Genomic DNA, 12065 nt, shown 5'->3' with positions numbered 1-12065 from the left:
TGGTGTGAAGATGGCACATATGGGTGCGGCTATTTTCCGAACTGTTTAGGGGATCCCGATTCATGCCACAAAATCCTTCATGGAGGAGGCCAAATCAGAATTTGATCGGATCAAGGGTCTGAAGGATGAGTTGGAGGTAAAGTTGGCGAAGGTAGAGAAGGAACTGGAGGGTGAGAAGGCCAGCTCTATTGCTTTGGCTGCTTCTTTGAAGTTGGCTGAGGACATGGCACTGAAGCACAAGGATAGCTATGTTTCAGCTTATAGGGAGTTAATGCATCTCCGGGATGATTTTGAAACTGCTCGGGTTAATTATGCCGAGCTTCAAGGTCACCTTGTGGGCAGCGTAACTACCGCCTCTGAGAACCTGATGGAGCAGTTCCGGATTGTTGCTGCTGATGCCGACTTGACTCTCGTTAGTCTTGACAATGTTGTGAGGGATGGTAAGATTATCCCTGATGACTAGGATGATGATGATGCTGACCCTCCCCCAGTGCCTTCTGTCAAAGTGTTGACCTCCTCGGTTCCTCCCGTTACGTCTGACCCGGATTGCCAGATTCTGAACCGGGATGATGGAACTGTAGATGCTGTGCCTATTCAGACTTGCCCTCCTTCTCCCCGTACTGATGCTGCCGGGAAGGCTCTAGATCTCGGTTGACCTCCTTTTATTTGAGTATTTTGTGTAAATAGCCTGGTTTGTGGGCTTTTGAACTGTTTATTGTTTTGTTTGACTGCTGGCACTTTTTAATTGTCTGCCTGGCAACTTTTTACTTTGAAAAACAAAAGTAGCGCTTCGAGGTAGATTTTGGTGGCCTTTTGAAGCTTTATCATACTATGCTTTTATTGTGCTTTTAGCATGGTATCTCTTCTGGTTTTGGAATCTTGCTGCTTGACTTCTTTGGGTTGCTTTCTTACTTGTTGTTCGTAGCATGGATTCCTTTGAGGCCGTGACTGTGTGGGTCCGATTTGTTTCTCGGTTTTTCTCACTCTGGCTTGTATTTTTAGTGCCTCATAATCGATTTCTTCATATTGGTCCCCATCTAAGTTGTTATTGTAATCCTCTTTCTTGGACCTTTGTTAGGTCTCTTTCAGGGATTACTTTTACAACTTGTTTTGTAGGAGATCGACTTCTTTAGGTCATTCTCTTCTAAGTTGTTTTTGTAATCATCTTTTTTGGACCTTTGTTAAGTCTCTTTCGGGGATTACTTTTACAACTTGTTTGTAGGAGACCGACTTCGTTAGGTCGATCTCTTCTAAGTTGTTTTTGTAATCCTCTTTCTTGGACCTTTGTTAGGTCTCTTTCAGGGATTACTTTTACAACTTGTTTTGTAGGAGATCGACTTCGTTAGGTCGTTCTCTTCTAAGTTGTTTTTGTAATCCTCTTTATTGGACCTTTGTTAGGTCTCTTTCAGGGATTACTTTTACAACTTGTTTTGTAGGAGATCGACTTCGTTAGGTCGATCTCTTCTAAGTTGTTTTTGTAATCCTCTTTCTTAGACCTTTGTTAGGTCTCTTTTAGGGATTACTTTTACAACTTGTTTTGTAAGAGATCGACTTCGTTAGGTCGTTCTCTTGTAAGCTGTTTTTGTAATCCTCTTTCTTGGACCTTTGTTAGGTCTCTTTAAGGGATTAATTTTACAACTTGTTTTGTAGGAGATCGACTTCGTTAGGTCAATCTCTTCTAAGTTGTTTTTGTAATCCTCTTTCTTGGACCTTTGTTAGGTCTCTTTTAGGGATTATTTTTACAACTTGTTTTGTAGGAGACTGACTTCGTTAGGTCGATCTATTCTAAGTTATAGCAATTCCTCTTTAATAGGGTTGGCCAGACCTCTTTCCAGGGATTTGCTGATAACTTGGGTTGACTTGGTCCGATTTTTTAGTGTCGGCCAGTCTTTTTAAGTTATTATATAGCAATCCATAAGACCTCGTCAGGTTCTTTTTGGGATCACTTTCGATAACTTCTTGCATTATTTCTGTGTTCATCTTTGCCGATTTGTAGATGGTGGTTTTTGTCCCGGTTTGATCGTCCTTTAGGTGAATCGCGTTTTCACCTTTGTCGGTCGATCATTCCTATCAAGATCGTACAGTGAATTTGTTCTTCACTTTCTGTCAATCCGTTGCTTTATAATCGGACGATGAATACTTCAGATTAATGCATCTTGGGAATTTGTAGAATATCTGAAATGTATTTTATTCAAAGAAAGTGCAAATATATACATGCGGGAGTTTTCCGTACCCTTAAGTCGGATTAAATCTCAATCTTGACGCCTCATTAAAAAACCTTTTCAGGAAAAAGAGTGCATCTTGTGATGAGATCTTTTACCTGTCCTAGCTATAGTACCTTCTTAGGTTACAGGCGTGCCATGATCTGGGGAGTTCTCGTCCCTCGAGTTCGGACAATCTGTAGTAGCCTTTCCCAAGTACTTCTGCGACTCGGTAGGGTCCTTTCCAGTTGGCTGCCAGCTTTCCTTCTCCGGGTCGAGTTGTTCCAATATCATTTCAGATTAAGATGAGATCATTCTCAACAAAACCTCTAGGCACTACCGTTTGATTATACCTGGAAGCCATTCGCCGCTTTAGTGCTTCTTCTCTGATCCGAGCTCTTTTTTGGATTTCCGGAAGTAGGTTGAGCTCTTCTCTTTGAAGTTGAGAGTTGGTTTGTTCATTGTAGTGGACTACTCGGGGAGACCCTTCCTCGACTTCTATTGGAATCATTGCCTCCACTCCGTATGCTAATCGAAATGGTGATTCGTTCGTAGTAGAATGGGGGGTTGTTCGATACGCCCATAGGACTTGTGGAAGTTCCTCGACCCAAGCTCCCTTTGCTTCTTGCAGTCTCCGTTTCAGCCCAGCCAATATGACTTTGTTGGCCGCTTCGGCTTGTCCATTGGCTTGGGGATGTTCGACGGAGGTGAACTGGTGTTTTATATTCAAGTCGACCACTAGTTTTCTGAAGCCTGCATCTGTAAATTGGGTGCCATTATCTGTGGTGATAGAGTATGGGACCCCGAACCTTGTAATGATGTTCCTATATAGGAATTTCCGACTTCTTTGAGCAGTGGCGTTGGCTAAGGGTTCTGCCTCGATCCATTTTGTGAAATAGTCTACCCCTACTATGAGGAACTTGACTTGTTCCGATCCCTGGGGAAAGGGTCCGAGAAGATCGAGTCCCCACTTTGCAAATGGCCAGGGTGAGGTCACGCTGATGAGCTTTTCTGGCGGGGCGATGTGAAAGTTGGCATGCTTCTGACATGGTGGACATGTCTTTACAAATTCGGTAGCTTCCTTTCGTAGAGTTGGCCAATAGAATCCAGCCCGGAGTACCTTTTTGGTGAGAGCTTGTGCTCCGAGATGATTGCCACAAATGCCGCTGTGTACTTCCTCCAAGACTTCCTTTGTATTAGAGGTCGCTACGCATTTTAACAATGGTGCTGAGATCCCTCTTTTGTATAGGGTGTTGTTTATGATAGTGTAGTACTGTGCCTCCCTTTTTAACCTCTTTGCCTCCTTTTCATCTGTAGGGAGCGCTTTTGTTTTGAGGTAGTTAATTATGGGTGTCATCCATCCTTGATCCCGACCTGTTATGGCTAGGATTTTTTCTTCTTCCGATATTGACGGGTTCTGTAGTATTTCCTGGATGAGGCTTCTATTGTTGCCCCCTGGTTTGGTGCTGGCTAGTTTTGAGAGTGCGTCGGCTCGGGCGTTTTGCTCGCGGGGTATGTGGAAGATCCTATATTCCCCGAGTTATCCGAGCTGTTCCTTAGTTTTATCCAAATATTGTTTCATTGTAGGATCTTTGGCTTGGTAACTCCCTGTTATTTGTGAGGTAACGACTTGTGAATCGCTGTAGATGTTGAGTTTTCGAGCTCCAACTTCTCTAGCCAGCTTCAAACCAGCTAATAAAGCTTCATATTCCGCCTGGTTGTTTGAGGCCGGGAATCCGAATTTGAGGGAAAGCTCAAGTTGGGTTCCTTGGTTGCTTTCGATTATCACACCTGCACCACTTTCGGCTTTATTCGAGGAACCGTCCATGTATATATTCCACTCTATGGGGATCTCCGGGGTGTCTGTGAATTCTGCAATGAAGTCGGCTAGGTATTGTGATTTGATGGCTTTCTGCACTTCGTATTGGAGGTCGAACTTGGACAACTCGATTGCCCATTGTAGGATTCTTCCTGCTAGATCTGTTTTCTGCAATATCCCCTTTATCGGCTGGTTGGTCCAAACCTTAATGGTATGCGCTTGGAAATACGGGCGAAGTCATCGGGATGTGAGTATGAGAGCATAGGCAAACTTTTCTATTTTCTGGTAATTCAGCTCTGACCCCTGCAGTGCTTTACTAATGAAGTAGACGGGTTGTTGCCCTCCCTCGTCTTCTCTAATTAGTGCTGAGGCTATTGCTTGACTTCCTACTGCGAGGTACAATATGAGTGGTTCTCCTTCTCGTGGTCGAGATAGGATAGGTGGCCGTCCCAAGAATTCTTTGAAGTCTTGGAAGGCTTGTTCACATTCTGTTGTCCATTCAAAGTTCTTTCCCTTCCTTAAAGTAGCGTAGAAAGGGAGGGATCTTATCGCTGACCCTGCTAGGAATCTGGATAAGGTTGCCAGTCTCCCATTGAGTTGTTGTACCTCTTTGACATAGGTTGGGCTCTTCATGTTGAGTATGGCCTGAAATTTATCTGGATTTGCCTCGATTCCTCTTTGTGTGAGCATAAAGCCCAAGAACTTACCGGCTTCCACTGCGAAGGTGCATTTATCCGGGTTAAGTCGCATGCCATGCTTCCGTATGGTGTCGAATACTTGAACCAAGTCGGATAGTAATGTTTCTTCACTTTGTGTCTTTATCAACATGTCATCCACGTAGACTTCCATGATTTTTCCGATGTGGTCTGATAAGACTTTATTCATTAGCCTTTGATAAGTAGCTCCCGCGTTCTTAAGGCCGAAAGGCATTTCGATGTAACAATAGTTTGCTTTGGGTGTTAGAAATGAGGTTTTTTCTTGATCCGGTGGATATATTGGGATTTGGTTGTACCCCGAGTATGCGTCCATAAACAAGAGATACTTATATCCCGATGAGGCATCTACTAAAGCGTCGATGCTTGGTAGTGGATAAGGGTCTTTTGGGCAGGCTTTGTTGAGGTCGGTGTAGTCGGTGCACATTCGCCACTTCCCATTTGACTTTCTCACCAAGACGATGTTTGCTAGCCATAGTGGGTACTTAACTTCTCTTATGAACCCTGCTTCTAGTAGTGCTTGCACCTGTTCTGCTACAGCCTGAGACCGTTCTGGCCCGAGTTTTCTTCGTCTTTGTTGTACCGGCCGGGATCCCGGATAGACTGCCAACTTGTGGCTCATCAGTTCGGGATCTATGCCTGGCATGTCGGTAGCTTTTCATGCGAAGAGATCAACATTATCTCGTAGGAACTGTATGAGTGATTCTTTTACGTCTCCTTTCAGGATCGTGCCAATATTAGTTGTCTTATCTGAGGTGTCTCCGATCTGAACTTTCTCTACTTCACCTTCGGGTTGCGGACGGAGTTCTTCTCGTTTCTGAACTCCGCCAAGTTCGATTGAGTGGAACTCTCCTCCTTCGCCTCTGAGGTTTAGACTTTCGTTATAACAGCGACGCGCCATCTTTTGATCTGCTTTTATTGTAGCTATCCCTTTTGCAGTTGGGAATTTCATACATAGATGTGGAGTTGAAACTATTGCGCCGAGTTGGTTTAACGTCGTCCGACCTATTAAGGCATTGTAGGCTGAGCTTACGTCGACCACGATATAGTCTATCTTAAGTGTTCTGGACTGGTTCTCCTTTCCAAAGGTTGTATGTAGCGATACGTATCCCAGTGGTTGTACTGGGGTATCCCCAAGTCCGAACAGGCTATTCGGATATGCTCTTAGCTCTTTTTCTTCTAAGCCGAGCTTGTCGAAGGCTGTTTTGAATAAGTTGTCGGCGGAGCTTCCTTGGTCAATTAATGTACGATGGAGGTTGGCGTTTGCCAGTATGATAGTGATGACCATGGGGTCGTCGTGTCCCGAGATGATTCCAGATGCGTCTTCTTTGGTAAACGTGATTGCTGGGATGTCTGGCGCCTTCTTCTTTCCTTCGACATGGTATACTTCTTTGAGGTGTCGCTTGCGGGATGATTTGGAGATTTCTCCCCGCGCAAATCCGCCGTGTCTCTCTGGTGTGCGAGGTGATCATTCAGACCGTCTGACATTTTCATCCCTTCTTCTTTTTCTTGGCTCTTCGTCCTGGTTGGCCAAAAACCGATCTAGTTTTCCTTTTCTTACTAATTTTTCTATGACGTTTTTCAAGTCGAAGCATTCGTTGGTAGAATGTCCTCGAACTCGATGATATTCACAGTATTCGTTCCGATTCCCTCCTCCTCTTTTGCCTTTGAGTGGCCGAGCTGGGGGTATTTTTTTTTGTATGACAGACTTCTTTGTAAACATCTACCAAGGATACCCTGAGAGGGGTGTAGTTGTGATATTTTTTATTTTCTTCTCGGAGCGATCTTCCTTTTTCTTGGATTCTTTATCTTTATCTCGGTAGGCAGAATCGAACCTCGAGGCTTCCCCAAGTCGAGAATTCTCCTCCATGTTGATGTATTTCTGCACCGTTCTTGAACTTCGTCCAAGGATGCAGGGCACTTCTTTGATATAGATTGACTAAACGGTCCTTCTCGTAGGCCATTTATGAGGCCCATAATGGCAGCTTCTGTTGGTAGACTTTGTATGTCCATGCATGTTTTGTTGAATCTTTCCATGTAGTTACGAAGACTCTCCCGATCTCCTTGTTTGATTCCAAGTAGGTTGGGTGCGTGTTTAGCCTTATCTTTTTGTATGGAAAATCTGGCCAGGAACTTTTTGGCCAGGTCGTCGAAGCTTGAGATGGACTTTGGAGGTAGGCTGTCGAACTATCTAATGGCTGTCTTGGTAGGAGTTGTGGGAAAGGCCTTGCAGCGAATTGCATCCGAGGCGTCAGTGAGGTACATGCTACTTCTGAAATTGCTGAGGTGATGGTTGGGGTCTGAAGTGCCGTCGTACAGAGTCATATCCAGAAGTTTGAAGTCCTTTGGGATTTTGGTCTTCATGATTTCCCTAGTGAATGGATCTTGATCTTTGCGAGAGCTATCCTCTGGATGGATCGAGTAGCTTTGGTTTTGAGATCGGTTTTGACTTTTAGAAGCTTATCTTCTAATTTCCGGCGTCGCCTTATCTCCCGATGTAGATCCTCTTCTTTCTCGCGTTGATGTTGGGCTTCTTTCTCGAGTTGTTTTAATCGATCTTGAAGTGCCTCTATGGCTCCTGCGTTTGGAGAATTCTTTTCGTTGTTAAGTTAGGGAGTATCCTTTGGTGTAGTGTCCGCGTTTTTGTGCGGCGTTCTATCTTCTAGATCTGAGTCGTGGTCATCGTCATGGTCGTCCGCCATGGTGATGGGATGACTTCCAGGTTCCCCGGCAACGGCGCCAATGTTCCGAGGGTTACCTGAAACTATAGGTCGATCTCAGACGAGATCTTCTGTGTGGGTCAAAGCTATTGTATCCAACTTGTTGGACTTGGTGATGGTGTTGATCCTTCGTCCCCGGAGGGTGGGGGGTACCTGCAAGGGACTCCGATGCTTAAGTTAGCAAGGGTATTAAACAGGTATTGAGTAGAATCAGAGTATGAGTTATACCTGGGTGCTCCAGTGTATTTATAATGGTGAGGAGTGACCTTCTGTGGGTAAGATAAGTTAGTTATCTTATCTTATCTTTATCTTTAAGTGAGGTCAGCTTATCTTTTATGGGAACCGCCCGTCCCTCTGTAGGCTTAGGCTGCCTTAGGATTTGGGGTGTGTTCCTCTATTTGGGCCCTTCTTTGGGCTTTCCTGGTGACTTGGCCGAGCTCTTAAGAAAGAGGTCGGGTTGTCCTGACCTGAAGAGGTCGGTCGCTTTGTCTATCGAACATCCCGAGTCAGACAGCTCGACCTAGGGTATGAACACCCTCCATTGGAGTTAGTAGTTTTGAGTTGAATCCTCAACTCATTATCATGGTGCAGCAAAGCTGCCAGTATTCCGGTCTTCCACAAGAAAAACCTACAGAGTTTCTGGCACAATTTTTACAAATTGCTGACACAGTACATGATAAGGTAGTAGATCAGGATATCTACAGATTATTACTGTTTCCATTTGCTGTAAAAGACCAAGTTAAGAGGTGGTTAAATAACCAACCTAAAGACAGCATAAAGACATGGAAACAGCTGTCAGAAAAATTTTTGAATCACTATTTCCCTCCAAAACGGATGACACAGCTAAGACTGAGCATCCAAGGCTTTAAACAAGGAGATAATGAATCCCTTTATGATTCCTGGGAGAGATACAGAGAGTTGCTAAGAAAATACCCCTCTGAAATGTTTTTAGAGTGGGTGCAGTTAGACATCTTCTACTATGGGCTTACAGAAAAAGCTCAGATTTCTCTAGACCACTCAGCTGGTGGATCTATACACATAAGAAAGACAATAGAAGAAGCTCAAGAGCTTATTGACATAGTTGCCAGAAATCAGCATCTGTACTTAAACAGTGAACCTTCCATCAATGAAGCGGCTAAAACAATAACTGCTGAACTCAGTCCTGTGGAACAAGTTACTGAATTCAATCAGCAACTGGATTTTCTAACAAAACAGCTAGCCGAATTCAAGGAAATACTACAAGAAACAAGAATGGCTAATATAAATATGGAAGTCCAGCTGAAGCAAACAGAACAACAATTATCAAAACAAATAACAGAAGAGTGCCAAGCAGTTCAATTAAGAAGTGGAAAAATATTAAATACCCCACTTCAAGACAGCAGGAAGCCAAGAAATGAGCAAACTACCCAAAATCCCTCTGAGGACAGTAAGAGCCTAGAGAGGAATAATTCTGGCGCTCAAACGCCAGAGAATGGGTGGAAAGCTGGTGTTGAACGCCCAAACCATGCTCAGTCCTGGCGTTCAATGCCAGAAACAAGCAATGATTTGGTGTTGAACGCCCAAAGGGAGCACAGTTCTGGCGTTCAGACGCCAGAAACAAGTAAGAAGTTGGCGTCTAACGCAACTCCAGCTTTAACCCCTGGCATTCAAATGCCAGTGGGGATCAGACACATATAAGTGCTGATAATAACCCATCTAAAAAGGCTCATCAAACCACATCTGTAGGCAATAAACCTGCAGCAACTAAGGTTGAGGAATACAAAGCCAAAATGCCTTATCCTCAGAAACTCCGCCAAGCGGAACAGGATAAGTAATTTGCCCGCTTTGCAGACTATCTCAGGACTCTTGAAATAAAGATTCCGTTTGCAGAGGCACTTGAGCAAATACCTTCTTATGCTAAGTTCATGAAAGAGATCTTAAGTCATAAGAAGGATTGGAGGGAAACTGAAAAAGTTTACCTCACTGAAGAATGCAGTGCATTCATTCTGAAAAGCTTACCTGAGAAGCTCAAAGATCTCGGGAGCTTTATGATACCATGCACATTAGAGGGTACTTGTACCAAGCAAGCTCTATGTGATCTTGGGGCAAGTATCAACCTAATACCTGCATCTACTATAAAAAAGCTTGGTTTGACTGAAGAAGTCAAACCAACCTGGATATGTCTCCAACTTGCTGATGGCTCCATTAAATACCCATCAGGCGTGATTGAAGACATGATTGTCAAGGTTGGGCCATTTGCCTTTCCTACTAACTTTGTGGTGCTGGAAATGGAGGAGCACAAGAGTGCAACTCTCATTCTAGGAAGATCTTTCCTAGCAACTAGCCGAACCCTTATTGACGTCCAAAAAAGGGAAGTAACCCCGAGAGTCAATGAAGATGAGTTCAAGTTGAATGTTGTCAAAGCTATGCAGCATCCAGACACTCCAAATGACTGCATGAGCATTGATATTATTGACTCTCTGGTAAAAGAGGTCAATATGACTGAGAGTCTCGAATCAGAGCTAGAGGATATCTTTAAAGATGTTCAGCATGATTTGGAAGAATCAGAGAGAATAATAGAACCTCTGAAAATCCCTCAGTAAGAGGAAAAACCTTCTAAACCCGAGCTCAAACCATTACCACCATCCCTGAAATATGCATTTCTAGGAGAAGGTGATACCTTTCCTGTAATCATAAGCTCTACCTTAGAGCCACAGGAAGAGGAAGCACTAATTCAAGTGCTAAAGACACACAAGACAGCTCTTGGGTGGTCCATCAGTGATCTTAAGGGCATTAGCCCAGCCAGATGCATGCACAAGATCTTATTGGAGGGTGACGCTAAGCCAGTGGTTCAATCACAAAGGTGGCTGATCCAACCATGAAGGAGGTGGTGCAGAAGGAGGTAACTAAATTACTAGAGGCTGGGATTATTTATCCTATTTCTGATAGTCCCTGGGTAAGCCCTGTCCAAGTCGTCCCTAAGAAGGGTGGAATGACAGTGGTTCATAATGAAAAAATGAACTGGTTCCTACAAGAACAGTTACAGGGTGGGGTATGTGTATTGATTACAGAAGACTCAATACACCTACCAAAAAGGATCATTTTCCTTTACCATTCATAGACCAGATGCTAGAAAGACTAGCAGGTCATGAATACTACTGCTTCCTGGATGGATATTCAGGTTATAATCAAATTGCAGTAGATCCCCAGGATCAAGAGAAAACAGCATTCACATGCCCATCTGGAGTATTTGCATACAGAAGGATGCCATTTGGTCTGTGCAATGCACCTGCAACCTTTTAAAGGTGCTTGCTCTCTATTTTCTCTGATATGGTGGAAAAATTTCTGGAAGTCTTCATGGATGACTTTTCAGTATTTGGAGACTCATTCAGCTCCTGTCTTGACCATCTAGCACTTGTTCTAAAGAGGTGCCAAGAGACTAACTTAGTTTTAAACTGGGAGAAATGTCACTTTATGGTGACCGAAGGAATTATCCTTGGGCACAAAATTTCGAACAAGGGAATAGAGGTGGATCAATCTAAGGTAGAGGTAATTGAAAAATTACCACCACCAACCAATGTTAAGGCAATCAGAAGCTTTCTAGGGCATGCAGGATTCTATAGGAGGTTTATAAAGGATTTTTCAAAAATCGCCAAACCTCTAAGTAATCTGCTAGCTGCTGACACGCCATTTATCTTTGATCAGGAGTGTCTGCAGGCGTTTGAGACTCTGAAAGCTAAGCTAGTCACAGCACCAGTCATCTCTGTACCAGACTGGACATTACCATTTGAATTAATGTGTGATGCCAGTGACCATGCCATTGGTGCCGTGTTGGGACAAAGGCATGACAAGCTTCTGCACCTCATTTACTATGCCAGTCGTGTTCTAAATGACGCACAAAAGAACTACACAACCACAAAAAAAGAGTTACTTATAGTGGTTTACGCCATTGACAAGTTTAGATCCTATTTAGTAGGATCAAAAGTGATTGTATACACTGATCATGCTGCTCTTAAATATCTACTCACAAAGCAGGATTCAAAACCCAGACTCATCAGATGGGTGTTGCTTCTGCAAGAGTTTGATATAGAAATAAGAGACAGAAAAAGGACAGAGAACCAAGTAGCAGATCACCTGTCCCGAATAGAACCAATAGAAGGGGCGTCCCTCCCTCCTACTGAGATCTCTGAAACCTTTCCGGATGAGCAACTCTTTGCCATCTAGGAAGTGCCATGGTTTGCAGATATTACAAACTACAAGGCAGTAAGATTCATACCCAAAGAGTACAGTAGGCAGCAAACAAAGAAATTAATCACGGATGCAAAGTACTATCTTTGGGATGAACCATATCTCTTCAAGAGATGTGCAGACGGAGTAATCCGTAGATGTGTGCCTAAAAAAGAGGCACAGAAGATCCTTTGGCGCTGCCATGGATCACAGTATGGAGGACATTTTGGAAGTGAGCGAACAGCCACAAGAGTCCTCCAATGTGGCTTCTACTGGCCTACTCTCTATAAAGACTCCCGAGTGTTTGAACTTAACTGTGACAGTTGCCAAAGATCTGGCAATCTGCCTCACAGTTATGCCATGCCTCAACAAGGGATCTTGGAGATTGAGTTGTTTGATGTATGGG

The sequence above is a fragment of the Arachis stenosperma genome, chromosome 3 (genome assembly GCF_014773155.1).
Source record: "Arachis stenosperma cultivar V10309 chromosome 3, arast.V10309.gnm1.PFL2, whole genome shotgun sequence".
NCBI classification, from domain to species: domain Eukaryota; kingdom Viridiplantae; phylum Streptophyta; class Magnoliopsida; order Fabales; family Fabaceae; genus Arachis; species Arachis stenosperma.
The sequence above is the reverse complement of the archived record's forward strand: the minus strand, read 5'-3'. Positions refer to the sequence as shown.